General features: G+C 40.4%; 1 protein-coding gene across 4 annotated transcripts in view; it reads right to left on the minus strand.

Moving 5' to 3' along the window:
* The window catches only part of LOC139120291 (uncharacterized), a 68,208-nt gene that overhangs the window by 9,151 nt on the left and 43,841 nt on the right, over positions 1-15,216 (minus strand). For 3 of the 4 annotated variants that reach the window (XM_070684598.1, XM_070684597.1, XM_070684595.1), the window contains exon 2: positions 7,330-7,418. The exons of the other annotated variant lie outside the window; for it this stretch is intronic. The gene's annotated coding sequence lies outside the window, so the exon portion shown is untranslated. The remainder of the gene's footprint in view (positions 1-7,329; positions 7,419-15,216) is intronic. 4 annotated transcript variants of the gene reach the window in all.

Here is a 15,216-nt window from a genome sequence, read left to right on the forward strand (position 1 = left end):
TAAACTTTGTACAGGATACTCGTCCATTCAGCCAATATCTCAATCACAGATCGATACCTTCTGGCTGATTACAGGTGACATTAAGTTTTATTGCCGAGAGATTATCAAAGGCCGTTGATATACTTGCGATAGAACCGTGCTATTTGATATCATTCTTCTTAATTTTGCGATTAAACACTCCGTTAGTTGATTCCTACAAATCTAAAGTCTCTCTTCCTGTCACACTATATGTGTTCACATTTAAAAGTGTCAACTATAGACTCTCTGCAGAATATGCCATTACAATATATATATATATATTATATATATATATATATATATATATATATATATATATACACACAAACCAAAGTATACATATACGTATATATATATATATATGTACACACAAACCAAAGTATACATATACGTATATATGTAATATATATATATATATATATATATATATATATATATATATATATATATATGTACACACACACACACAAACCAAAGTATACATATATGTCCTCGAGGGAAATGAAACTGCTCAATGAGTTACCCCGTTGAACATAATTCTTTCTCTGCCTAAGACAGACATGCACAAATATACAGTAAAGGGCAAAAAGACAAACAAACAGATAGGGAATACAGATAAATACATACATCGCTGGAAAACAAACAGAAACAACGAGAGAAACAGTGGCAGAGACAGGGTATTACAATGCCAACATTTAGGGTATCGGTATACTTGTACAGGTAGACTGTAGGGTCATACCGACTCATAAGAATAGTTGGACTGGTGTAGAGAGTTTTAAGAATGAACAGAGATGCAGAATCATGCGAAGCAGGTGATACTGGGCACATAAACCACACATATCTCCGCAATTATGAAACAGGTCGTTAATTGGTAGCCACAAGGAGATCGAAGTACAACCACGTGTACACACACATGAAAAACAGCCTGACTGCCAGACGGATTGTTAAATGTGGACAGGACTGGTTTAAAAGTGTACAGATACACACAGAGACAAAAACACATTCCACGAGAACCAGAATACACAAAAATTGTATATGACTGGACAGGTTGACGATTAGATACATATTGAAACATTAATTCCCTTATTATATCAGGGGTGGTCGTTGATACACGTGTGCATTACGTCATTCGAAAGAAACGACACATGTTAAATTAATACGATTGTTTGTGTGTATTTTGAACCGGTGTTGTCACACAGTGGCTGGTTGTAATCTCTGTAATCTGCTCGGTTTTCCCCCTTTGACCCCCACTACGCTTGTTTCTTCATCATTTCAAAGAATTGAATTAAAATATATGAAAAAACCTTTTGTTGTAATGTGCTAAATTTAACTTTCAAGATTTTCGACGTCAACTGCAAGGCCTGATGAGTCAAGGTGACTTGACCTTAGTTAATCAGTAGAAAGAACAGACTTTTGCTCGTTCGGCAAAGCTACAACGAGTTTGTGTGGCTGAGTGTGATGACTACAAACTTTACTATAAGCTGCCGTGGCGTTCGAATTTTCGCGCATGCCCAGAACACAGCCTGAGGAACAGAAGGTGAAGATCTGCATCAACTAACTGCTTACATCACTGAATGCTGGCGGGAATATCCACCTCCAATACTTTCGAAAGAATAAAGTAAGTAAAAGATAATATCTTTAACTAGCATCAAAAGAAATGCAAATCCGGGTCGGAGCAGACAAATGTGCTTGAGAGACGCAAAGAAGACGCAAACATTGTCGCACGCTACCCACTAGAACCGAACTTCCCACGTTTTTCCATACACCGTTCAAGTAACGCTAGTAATGTTAAATTTCAAGGAGGGGATCGAAATGGGAATTTCCATTGTTTCACGTTCCAACATTTGATACAGCAAAGTCATATTTTTTCGAATTTTGTAAAGCACGCATCACACATTTTCTTTCGGCAGAATCCAGTTTTACGACTGTTCTTGCAATAGGCAGCAGCATTGCGATCTGTCAATCGATCGCAGATATTTTTTTTTTACAATTTTTGACTAGCCTTCCCACGATGCAAAGACTGTCCCGATCCTTTCCGAGCCATACTCGCTTTTTTAACCTATAATGACAAAATGACATGCGTGTTTGCGTTTAGAGAATTGATAGATCGGTCGGGAATTTTTTCAGTTTTCATTTCTAAGTGGACGCGACCAATTTGAGAACAGAGAAATCACAGGTGAATTTAAAAATTGAGACACAACGTTTGGGGTCGGAGGATTGTAAACTTGGTCGGGGTAGGTTCGGGTTACCGGAAATGCATTTAGAAAAAAGAAGAAAAGTGTCTAACATGATTTGCTATTGTTTTTTTTTCAAAGACCGTTTCTGTACTATAGCTACTATGAAACTGCTCAGTTTCACAACATTGAACATATTTTTTCAAAAAGAAATGACTTTAGTCTGTCGCTGTATCTGCGCTGAGCCTAATCTATAGTAACATTGGATATGTGAATTGTCTGGCTTTAACTTAGCCTTCACTGCGTACCGTCGATCAGATATGTTGTGTTGACACTTCATCGGCATTTACAAAACACTTTGGATCCGTCAAGGATCCTGTTCATCCGTGTGCGTTATGTTTTCCGCTAATATGATAATGTGCTTTTGTGTGGTAATCATCTTGTTTGAAGTTGCTGTTTTGAGTTGTTGTGCTTTTCTTATATAATCTCGATATGAGGATATTGAGATTTCGAATGAGATGTTTTTTTATCGTAGTCACGTGTCAGAGGCAGCCAATGGAACTGTTCGTCAAAAGGGTGTCCGCAAGGTGGTCCCATTGCGGGAGGGAAGATACTTTATTCTACCAGTGGGTGGGGAAGACAGTATCTGTGTCGGTTAGGGACGGACCATTAGATCTTGGGAGGGGGGTGGTCAAAAACAGAAAAAAAAAATTTCAGAGCAGAAAGTTAGGAAAAAAAAAAATCTTCAAACTAGTTTGCAAAATAAAAAAAAATAAATAAGAAGACAAAGGCGTAAAAAAAAATCTGCAAAAGTCTTTAAAATTTTGAATTTTTTTTAGATTTTACCGACAGTAAGCAACTTTCTGTATTTTTAATACATCCTCCCGGCACATTTTTAATTTTAATTTATACATTTAGAGTGACTGTATCCCTTATACTGGAAGTTGTGATTATCTTATCTTTTCAGGACTTTTGTATTCTGATCACTTGAAAATTATGAAATTATAGAGCCTGTTTTCTACTTGTTTCCTGCGTACAAACCAAGCAGGTACACTAGGTAAAACATTGAAACTATGGTATGGTTGTCAAGACAGAAAGTTGTATTTGCCTTTTAAGATCAAGGTAAACAGATGCAGGCCACATCAGTTTCATTTTTTTCACAGCATTTTATTACAATGATGAATGCAAGAATGGGTGAACAAGTAGAAACACGTCAATAATGATAAAACAACATATCAAGTCATTATGTATTATTTTGCTTTTAAAAAGGCATTTTCAATTCTTTTTTCTCAAAAAACAGCCTCAAATAACAACAGCAACACATGTTTTAACATTCAACAATACACTACGTAGAATGCCATCTATCCAACAAATCCCAACACAAAAACACATAAAAGGGTTGAACTTTGAAAGTTTCTTGATAGCAAATACTGAATAAATCTGCATGGTTAATCGTTTTTGTGTAGCAAATTTCAAAGAAATTGGACAAGCCCTTTCAGAGAATACAGATTTTTTGACCATGAATGGCATAAATTGCCCAAAAAGACAAATATTGAAATTTCAACACATCTATACACATCCAATCAATTTGGATATGCTGCTACAGAGAAATAGATGTTTTGATCAAAAAAGGGCAACAATTGCTCTAAAAACACAAATATGCAAATTTCACTATATTATTTAGCTTATTTTAGCTTCTCAGCTTGTCAAAATCAATTGTAAATCATGAGATATGCATGATGTTTGGTGGGGTGAATGTAGGCATTTCACCACGCAGTAGAAAGGGAAGCCAGGAAACCAAAATAGTCAATTTTCAAAACTATACGAAGCTACTGAGGAGCAAGAAGACCATGTTTCAGAGGAAGATGTGTAATCCGAAAAAAATGCTCCCAAAGTGCCACCAAATAACACCATTTTTATCTCTATTTTTCAAAAGCTTCAACAGCAGGAGGGGGGACACCCCCTCCTGACCTCCCCCCGCAAAAATACTCCCCAGTGCCACCAAATAACACCATTTTAATCTCTATTTTTCAAAAGCTCCAGCGGCAGGAGGGGGACACCCCCTCCTGACCACCCCCCCCCCGCAAAAATACTCCCCAAGTGCCACCAAATAACACCATTTTAATCTCTATTTTTCAAAAGCTCCAACAGCAGGAGGGGGACACCCCCCTCCTGACCTCCCCCCGCAAAAAATACTCCCCCAGTGCCACCAAATAACACCATTTTAATCTCTATTTTTCAAAAGCTCCAGCGGCAGGAGGGGGACACCCCCTCCTGACCACCCCCTGCAAAAAAATACTCCCCAAGTGCCACCAAATAACACCATTTTAATCTCTATTTTTCAAAAGCTCCAACAGCAGCAGGGGGACACCCCCTCCTGACCTCTTCCCAGTGACCACTTGCGTGGCCGCTTGTGGTGCTTGGCACCACGTTTGCCCTCTTTATCTTCAGACAGCGACGAAAGAAAAAAAAATTATAAATCTGAAAATTTACTCTGAAAAAAAAAATTTGCACAGCTAATCTCAATTGGAAAAAAAAAATTTCAGAAATTTACAATAGTAAAAAAAAAATTTTCACAATTTCATTGTGACCACCCCCTCCCAAGGTCTAATGGTCCATCCCTTACATCAGTGGGCGGGGAAAATGTCTGTTTCAATTTCACAGTGACGAACAGATGGAAATGTATCATCAGATGCGATTAAATCAGACTTATTCGATATTTTTTCAAGTAGCGGGTTCTTCTTGCCAACCGATAAACAACTCCTAATCGCCCTGTTTCAGCTGGCAAAACTTGGTCTTATGAAAATACGTCACCACAGTCAAAGTTTACCGGGAATGAGATTTTTCGGTTCAAAAGTGAATGATAGCACACTTCAGTGGGAGAGGAGAGGGAGAGGGCAGTGGAAGGGGGGGGGTGAGGAGGTCTTGTAGGGTCACTCCTGAGGGTCACTCCGGAGTTTTAGTTGCCGGTAGAGGAGAGGGAAAGTTTTTTAAACTCATGGTGGGAGGCCAGTTGATGACTAGCTTTTATTTTCCCATCCAAATGTTTTTGCCCCAAATGCTTTTAAATGTTATATTTACACTGGAAAGATTGAAAAACCCTATATCGAAATTTCTTGAAAAAGGCTGGTCGGTTGCCCCTGTAGTGTGAACAAAGTAACTTTGATCTTTCCTGCTCCTTAAGTGTGGTAGCTATGACTTTGATGTTATTTCATTGTTTTGCCGTTTGTAAAGGCGATCATGAGTCTTTCTCATTCCTAAAAGCCCTTTAATTTCAAATCTTACATTCATGATTAGGACCGAAAAGCAGGTTTGAACTTTTCTCATCGGGAATAAAAGGTTCAAGTGTCAGAGACAGCCCAAAAGGCTCTTTGCGACAAAGTGCTCGAAATCAGATTCTTTGCGGACAGAAACGGGCATTTTCTGTCCTCATTCCAGCAGGCAGGGAGAGGGTTTGAGGCCGAGTGTTATTATCAGCTGGGCCGTGCAGTTTTTATTCTTTCGCGGCAGCATTGACGACAGCCGAGCGGGTCAGCGGCGAGTAGAATCCGGTTGTTTGAAGCGATTTGCTGATGGGGACAAACCACATGACATGACAGTGAGAGAGCACACCCGCGAGAGAGCAGGGTGGCTTTTGTAGTAGCGAGACCACAAGCAGGGAGTTGTGGTTGTAGTGAGTGGAAAGATGCCGAGGAAAATATAGGCGAGGGGGATGTTTTCACATGGCGGAAGGACAGTTGCGAACAGCTTTCATTCACCTCTGATTTTTTATCCAAAAACACCTTAGAATACAACATTCACAAGTTAAAACATCCCGTTGCGATTTCTTTATTTTAAGGCCCATGATTCAAGCCAGTTGGCTGACCCTGAAGTCCGATGATTCTCAGTGCACAACAGCACCGTCTCGATAAACACAGACAGCTATACAATGTATACGCATAATGAAGATTAAATCCCTGTGCGTGTTGACGAAGAAGCTCACCGGATAATATGGGTCTGAGGATCATTCAAAGCATGAAAGAGATTTTAGCCCAAGCCTCAAAGAAAGGCAATGGTTAACGTCAATGTAAAAAAGGCAAAAAAATGCTAAACGAGCTATTTGTTACAACACGATAGATAACCATACACGATGTTTACCCTTTTACCCCCAGTTCCCTGTATACAGGTCCAACTTTACCATAGAAAACAATGGATTTGGGACAAACCATGGTGGTGAAAGGGTTAAGGTAGAACGCGCCTCGGGGACAGATATTCGTACTCTTTTCTACAATTCTTTTTCTGATCTACCACTTGTGGGGGCTCATTTTAAAGCTCTTGGAGAAAGAAAAACTTTCACCGTCTTAGATTTTCGAAATTCCAAAATTTAATTGAGTTATCACAGGGATGGCGGCCATTTTGAATTTCAAATGTCGCAATTTGTTTCGCTTGTTTCAAGCTTTGCACGGTAACCCCTGATTTTTATCGTTGATTTGGTAAGAGAAAGGTTGAAAGTTTCATTTATGAAAGTGTGAGCAAAAGTTTAAGTCTTTCATTTTCGAGGTGCATACTACCTTAAGTCGACAGCCCTCTGCATAGTTGCCGCGCATGAGTAATTGCAACCCCACTTTGATCTATCACTCAATTTCAGGGGCAACAAACTTGCTGAATATGAGAAACCGTGGGCCGAAATGTTCCGTAAAAGTAAATATATTATTCCGAGTTAATTGAAGATCTGGAGTGAAGGCCAGCACAACTTCCAATCCAATCTATGGATATACACGAACAAGCTCATGCATGTGTATATGAGAGAGAGAGAGAGAGAGAGAGAGAGAGAGAGAGAGAGAGAGAGAGAGAGAGAGAGAGAGAGAGAGAGAGAGAGAGAGAGAGAGAAGAGAGAGAGAGAGAGAGAGAGAGAGAGAGATTGTAAACAAATATTTCTAGCATTAAAATTTTGTTAGATATGTACACAAATTTAAACTTTTCAGTTGAAGTCATACTGACTGACAGATTAAAGACATACTTTGCTGTAGGAGAATACCCTATTCTTTAGAAAAAAATATCATTGCGTCTAGCAAAGTCCAGTAATGGAACTATTTGTATGATAAGGTCTTTATTGATTATCGTTGAATCGATCGGCAGTACTTATAATAAAACATACCCTTTGATAGTCCCTGGGATGGCCGAATCCTTCTTGTTCCAATCGTTAATCATTTGATCACCTTGTTATTAAACCGTGGTTGGGCAGCCCTGAAAACGTAACACACAAAGTAAAGAGTCATATTAAACGCGGACACGGGCTTGAGTAAAGGTCATTGAACTCTATACGAACCCAGCATACCTGGTCAATATTGGTATTTACATATGAAATCAGTAGGTAAGTGTGGATAATATTAACCCATGCAAATGGTCTAGAGCGATGTTACATACACGCGGGAGACATTGTCACTCGTCTGCGCCACATAGCTCACTTGGAGTTGGTTGGTGACAAGTAAACTTTCAACCAAGCAGGACAGTGGCTCTCAAGTGCGTACGAGCCCGGTGTATTCTATCGCCGCCGAATCACGTGAACAGTCAAAATATATCAATGCAGACAGATATTTTCAATGGCAGACGAGGCGTACATCTAATCGTATCGTTGCAGAACAAGACATCATGCGACATCTAGACCTATAACTTAATCGTATATCGTGTCATCGGATTACAGAGATAGCGGTAGAATTAGGATTAAGATGATCTTCAAAATCCCCTTAACGCTAGAACATCGCGTGATTTTCAAAGATCTCTATCAGGGATAGGTAGTAATCATGGAAACTGATATCTTGAGATGCCCTTGTAGAAGATTTTGAGCTGTGTTTAGAATGTCTATCTGTTTTGAGCGCGCTTTTCCCCATTCGTTCTTTGCCTGACATCTGACATCTGGCTTTAAACATAAACAGTCGAGGTTTCTCCACTGTCTATGCTTTACATGGTCTAGCAAGTTTTTTCGGTGAATATCGCTTGAGGGCGCGCTACCCGAAGAACTGTCAGACTGAAACCCCCTTCAGGTGAATGATTGATGTCGAGTGTATCTTAGGGACTGTGTCTGGGTCTATTTTGTTCTCATTTTTACAATGACCCCCTTGTAAATCTAACGAACAGTTTCTTGAGATCACTTGAGTTCACACGTATTCCATCAGATATATTCACCCCACACGGGGGAATTGGTGAGTTCTCGCTTTAAAAATCGCTACAAGATGTCACTGCCGACGGCAGTGCTGCATGCTGGTAAATATAAGTCACATTATCAAAGGACATAACGTCGATTACAGATTCTCTCACAGGACTAGTCCTCACCTGCAAATTTATAACTTTTAAACCGAGCGAAGAGAGAGGCTATGAGCCTTCTCGCTGCGCCGGACTACACCTGTCTCAGTGCGTAGCCAGCGAGGGGCTGTGTGGAAGAGTCTGGTACATGTTTCAGAAAAAAAAAAACAAAACCCAAAAACAAAACCAAAAAAACCAAAAAAACAAGAGCACAACCCATCTCTGACGCGAAGGTTTGGCGTCTTTCAGTTATTGGAGATCTATCTTTGGTTCCACGAGGTTGTCAATCTGTTTCCCCTCTGTTTTTTCTTCGATGGGCTTCAACGCAGTTGCATTCTGGGGCCTGCATCGGAGGTCGCGACAGCCGCGCGGCATAAAAACAGCATCTGGTGATAGGACACGTGACAAAAGCATGTCTCGATCGAAGCATGAGCGTAACCTTCAGATGTGGGTACCAAAGCACGCTCTACAAGTGCCACTGAATTTGTGCTCTAAATGCAACTGATGCAGGCAAGTCGGATTACTGTCAGAGTTGATTTCACCATCGAAGAAATCGAATTACCGATAGAGCTATCGTTGTTACTCAGATATACCGAAAACAAGCAACAACCTTCATGGTGAAGTAAAAATGATAAAGTCAGCATGTACCAAATTCCAAATAGCTGGACGCAAGAAACTCTGAATAAAAAAACAATTACGAAAATTTGCTTTTCTTCCATGTTACTTCTTGAAAAAATGCTCTTTCTCATCACACGTTTCATACTATGGGTCTCTTCTCTGTCCTCTGTGCATTAATTGCTGTTGTTCAGACCCCGGACAAGAACAAACAAAATCACGTCAATCCTACATCAAACTATAACTTTATCGTGATCCAACTAAATAGCATTCAAGTATACTGCAGCTTTCATGGAGGGAACTAGCATGTCAAACTGCTGTTGAGTGTATAATCAGTCTCCGATACGCACTCCATCGCCAGGACAGCTTTAGTGAATACTAACTAAGGCAGTAATTGCGCTTTGTATCATATACATGACACAATAGCATTCTAGAAGGAGCCGATTTCGAAAAACGGTACACACCCCTCTTTTCTTTGTGGGCTGATAAGCAGTGTAAATGAGAGAATCGATGAAAAAATGCAGCCCTGGCAAATGGCGCAGATTCCAGCTGTGCTATCTGAGCGTCAGATGACGTTCGCGCGGTCCTACGAGCGTACTTCACGTCTCCAGCTGGAGAAAAGGGTTTCACTTTAACATGCATTGTTCCCAATTTTTTTTGCCTCTTTTCGGCGACTGGCCAAGCCTTTACGGCACTCCTACCTCGGGCGATAATTCCCACCGGCTTATCGATAAGTGGTCTGTAAAAGTTGACTCGAAAGCTGACCATTGACGGTGACTGAGTGTGCACACGGTCCGTGGTATGTAGTAACTTAAGGTAAAAGGTTCTTCTCTCGTGTCATTGTACTGTTGTTACCATGTCAACAGTGGCGCTATGCCTTTTGCATACCGTAGTAAATTGGTACGCGGAAAGAATTTATTACCACGAAAATACTCTGTTTTGTCCGAGTGAATTACTTTACATCGGTCACTTATTCAAACAGTCAGTCAGTCAGTCTATCGATCAGCTTTGGCAACTATTGCTTTCACCGTAAGCCTAAAACGTTTCCCCCAAATTCACCCATTGACTGCCCATTTTCACGTTTATAAGGTCGCCATGGCGCGTTCTCAGAACATATTTTCTCATGTCGTTTGTAAAAAAAATAAACACCCTAAAAGTCGCTTAAAGGCATTTACAGCACGTAGAATCTTGAAAGGAACCATAATCGGCTGATTCCACTCGACTTTGCAATTTTTTGCCGACTAATGTCATTGTTGTTCGTCCTTGTTGATCTGCTGACGGCACAGTATATGAGCATCGTAGCAACAGTTGTCAGGTGCCAGACTTCGTCTCCCTCGGGGGCTGGGGTGGGGGCTGGATACTTCTCGTTTCGTATACGTGTTCGCTAATCACGTGACATGGTTCGATGATTTGGAAATATTTCAGCAGGCATGTACAGTTTGTTTGCAGCTTTATACTGATATCTGTAAATATGAGTTATTTATTCGTAATCTCAGACGCTGGAGAAAGCAAATATACTATTCACTGGATATCGAGGTGTTACATTATGAGTATTGTAAAAAGTACATGTATTGATTCGTTGGAATGTGTGTATAATATGGCAACCATTAAGTATACATAGTAAATCATAAGTATGACGCGGCGAGCCTGTACTGTACCCAGAGTTGAACCGAAGGAACATGTTCAACAAATTATACAAGTCTAGGCCTGTGGCTTAAAGGGAAGTACAGTAATAATTATTTGTAATTGAGTTAGAGCGTTCCCAAAGCTTCACGGGGAATCATGCTTCTGAAAAGGTGATATTTCCTAGTTATTTGAGATATTTTGGAGCCATCATGAAAGGAAATGTAATCAAAAGCCCGTCATAACCTCTTTTTTTTTCAAAAATACAATTAAACATTTTCCAATTTCACAGTACAATTTTCTTCGAACCAAGTCTTAACGAAGGTTCGTGATGCAGTCGGATTATTGACTCGCTCACAGATTGACAACGTCTTGTTCTTATCCGTGTTCACAGATATCCTAAAATATGTGCCGAACGTTTTCGGCTCACATTCTTGCAAACATGTGTTTGCCGCAGAGGTGTGAACTCAATGTACGCAGTTCAGTATCTTGTTAACCCCCTTTGTCCGCCGGGTCCATCCGCAACTGTTAGTAGTAGATCAAGTTCAAGTCACTGAATGCTTAGTATGTCCTTATATGATGAAGATGGACTTATTTACAAATTGGGGAATCCTAAAAAGACAGAAATGATGGTCATAGATTTTTCTCGCTGAGAGACGCATACACAGACAACGCGATTTTTACCGATATGAAAACATATTAGGTACAGTCTGTGCCACGGTGGTGCGTGAAAGAGATGGTCTTCTAGGTCTTATGATTTTTCAGCTGATTCTGGCATATTTGACCCCAAGACGGTTGCCCGTGGCTCTAAAATTGGACTGTTATAACAAAAAGAACAAAGCTGGATATTGCGGCTCAATAATGCGAAGAGTGCGAATTTCCCGAATTACTAAATTATCTATATCATTTTTTCTCATGAGAAATGTGTTAGCAGACGTCTTTGGAGTAAGTTTTCCACTGTTTTGTGTGTCTCGCAAGCGCATCTGACTCAGTGTTCGCAGTGGCTGTTTTACTAATTCAGAACGTGATCTGTACCAAACAGATTGAAATTAAAAGTAGTAGTCTAAGAAGTGACAGAATTACTTTCTCATGTCATTTACCAACCGAATGACGGCGTAACTCAAACCCTCACGGTCAGTGTGGCTGTATTCGTCACTTTTTTCATTGTCAGAACAAAACATCCCTGTAGTCATTTTCTGTGCATGCCACTACATGCTGTAAGTATATGTCCTTCACTCGCGTCTCTGTATCTTGATTGCTGTCGTTTTGCCCGACAACGACATGATCGTTGGCTGCGTGAGACATGCTGATAGTATGGTGAAGTCGTGATTGTACAGTGCTAAAGATGTTTATGAGCTTGATCGTGATAAGCGGTGGAGGTGAGAAGGGTGATGTCACAAGAGCTGTTCGTCACCAGACCATTCACTCTCATCTAAGTCATCATAGTCATCATCAGCCACCATCGTCACCACCATCATCATCATCATCATCATCATCATCATCATCATCATCATCATCATAATCGTCGTCTGGTTGTGATTTGTATTAGCTAATCAGATTTAGCTGTCTTGCATATTTTGAATTCTTGTCTATTATATACTCTTATTCTAATTCTCAGTTGATAAGACAACTTGTACACAACGATAGCTTTGTTTTGGCCGCAGTGCATTTGAATGCTGTAACATCCCAATGCTAACGTATCTATGAGACGATTTTCTTTCTATCTTTTATTCTTATCTCCGATTATAAGGATTCTGATAAAGAAAAAGGTCTTTGACATTTCAATTCAGCAAACTCTTGAAGACACCATATTGTTTTGCCTCCCTTTACAATTCCTGTCGTCTGAGCGGTGTGTTGACAATAATATTCATACAAAACTCCACAGTAAAAGAAATCTGATCTAGAAACCTACTTCTATTCAGTGTTGTATATCTCGACTGCCTTGAACAAAATCTTGAAAAGCAGAATAAAGATAATTCAATATGTAGGACAATCGATCCAATCATTGGCTGGAAAAAGGGGTGTTGAGGGTAGAAGATCGAGGGTTGCGTTTCCTTAGAATACATTCACAAAAGTTCCCTCGATTTCCGAATAGCTTTGAAAATTTGAGGTCGTTGTGAATAAGCATGTACACAGAGTAAACAATAAATCGCCTCCTTTAAAAGAAACAAGGAGATTATATTGCTTTTTGTTGGATCATGTTTGGTCGGACCATGCGATTGAAACGAATTTTGGAGTCCTTACAGGCGGAAATGACCTTGCCCAGAGGAGTAATGACCTTGACAAACGTTAGACTCAGAGACTATTTTTCAATTTCTAAATTAAAAAATGTAAATTGAGGCAACTTTTTTTTTGTTTGAATTCAATTTCTGCTGTGTACATAATGCTCTATTGTGTTCTACCATTTTTGTTGTTGTGAAGAGTTCTGCCCAGTGTTGGAGGAATAATGTAACAAGTATACGTCGACTGTTTTCCGCTCATTGTGTGGGCGACAATAATCCCGCTGACCTGAAGTGGTCTGGCGGTGACAGTATGACAAAGTCTCTCCATACAACGCCTGGGACGCAACCTAATCGCCCAATCTGTCATACCGAATCGCGAGCAAATTGTTTGTCTACGTTGGTCGCGCACCGGTCCATAACTCAGGGTTCTGCGCAGGCCCATGCGGACGCCTGCCTTGCTTCAAGCTCCAGCAAAACCCCGCTGTTCTAATCACACGCAAGTTGTTTTTATTCCTTCCCGAGCACTATACTCGGGAGAAAGAGGGGAACATTTCTCTGATAGAAAAAGCACTCATCCCTGAAACGATGTGATCAAGCATTTTAAATATTTTTTTTGACTGGCACACTGGACGACCCGTGTCCTTAAACTATGACAAATGGTTGGGGAAAGTGACTTCTCATGTCGAACTCTGTGCTCATTAATCAGGCGACAAGGTTGATATATTGTCGTTTTGTCACCGCGGCCTTATCACGAAGACTTGAACAAACTACAGTGACACCTCATAAAGGAAGCAGAACCTCGACCAGGAGTCGAGAGCACACAAACAGCTCATTGCCACTGCAAAGCAGTGTCCTCAATTACCCCGCACAAAATCAACAGGTGGTATTATCTTATAGTTCGTTTGCTCGGGCCTTCACAGGTAAACGTCATTTTTCACAGACTGTCGGTGTGGTGATGGTATTGGTTCCATCAGGAGAGCTACCTTGTAAAAGTTGCTATCTTTCTCCACAGTCCATCAAGAAAAGCCGTCGTGGAGGACTGAACATCTGATTTCTTCAATCACGTTAGCTGCCTAAATCCTACGCCGTAGTATATTGTAACTTTTACGCAGGCGTCACATTTATCAGACTACATAATTTGCCGCCTAAAATCGGAAGGGCGGTAGATTTTCCCTGAGCCATTCGTGTGCTTATTTCTTTAATTTTTTTTATTGAAACGGAGGAATACGATGTTAATTGTGAAAATAAAGACCTGTAGACAACATGCCCATACACGGCTCGAAAAACATCGGCATATTTCTCGTTGATCAAAACAGGAAGATCGTGAATTCACTCATAAAATCTCGATCGGAACCATGAAGCAGGCTAAAAGCCGTATGCAACTTGAAACGGTTCCAAAGCGAAGAAAACAGAAGCAGTCTGCCCGGTTGTAATCACCAAGCTAAATATTTGTTCTCATGAAGCTAATATCCGCAAAAGAGTATCTTTTCTTATTAGCAACACTTCATTTTTTCTTCCACTTTGGCTCGAGTTTCCTGACAAACAGACTCTAACGACATACCCGTTGAGGTATTTCACCTCGAGCCGGGGTTAAGTGGTAGGCCTGGTCACTAAAGCGCCGAGTTTAATTCTGAAAGGGTTCCCGTATCCCCGGGTGTAATTTGCTGTGGAGATGCAAAGGCAATTCAGAGCACACGGGAATTTATTACGCTGTGAGAGAAAGCCGTTGCTGAGATGATGAAAGCAAATAAAGCTACATGAAACCCGAGGCAAACGGATAAAATAATGTGGAAAACAGAACGCTTAGGTCGTAAACAGCTATTAAAGGTATGAACCGGGTGTTTAAAGAGTCCTTGGTCTCAACAACGCGAATGAATAACCGGTCTGATTCTAAAGATTTGAAACTTGTCCGCTAATTGGCTCGAGGGGTTGATACCGTCATAAATATCTTGTTTTCTGTCCAATCAGAAGGCATCTTCAATAGTAGGGCTAACAAAATTCTATTAGTATTTCTGTCACGTCCGTTGCTAGTTCTTATTGCATCAGGTGGTGAGTAGAACTATTCAGTCGAAATTAACTGACGTAATTTGTGTTTTTATCCAATGGATATTGTTTTCCGGCAAAAAAGTACACGAGGTCCCCGCATGCCCAGAGGAACGCAATCAAAGGTGTTAAAACAAACAAATAGAAAATGGAGACACTGAAAACACGTCAAAATCGACAATCTCCAGTGACAGATTAGTTTCGCGTGTAACATTTTGTGCGAGATGTTAGCGCGATCA

Source organism: Ptychodera flava, chromosome 20 (assembly GCF_041260155.1).
Source record: "Ptychodera flava strain L36383 chromosome 20, AS_Pfla_20210202, whole genome shotgun sequence".
Lineage (NCBI taxonomy): Eukaryota > Metazoa > Hemichordata > Enteropneusta > Ptychoderidae > Ptychodera > Ptychodera flava.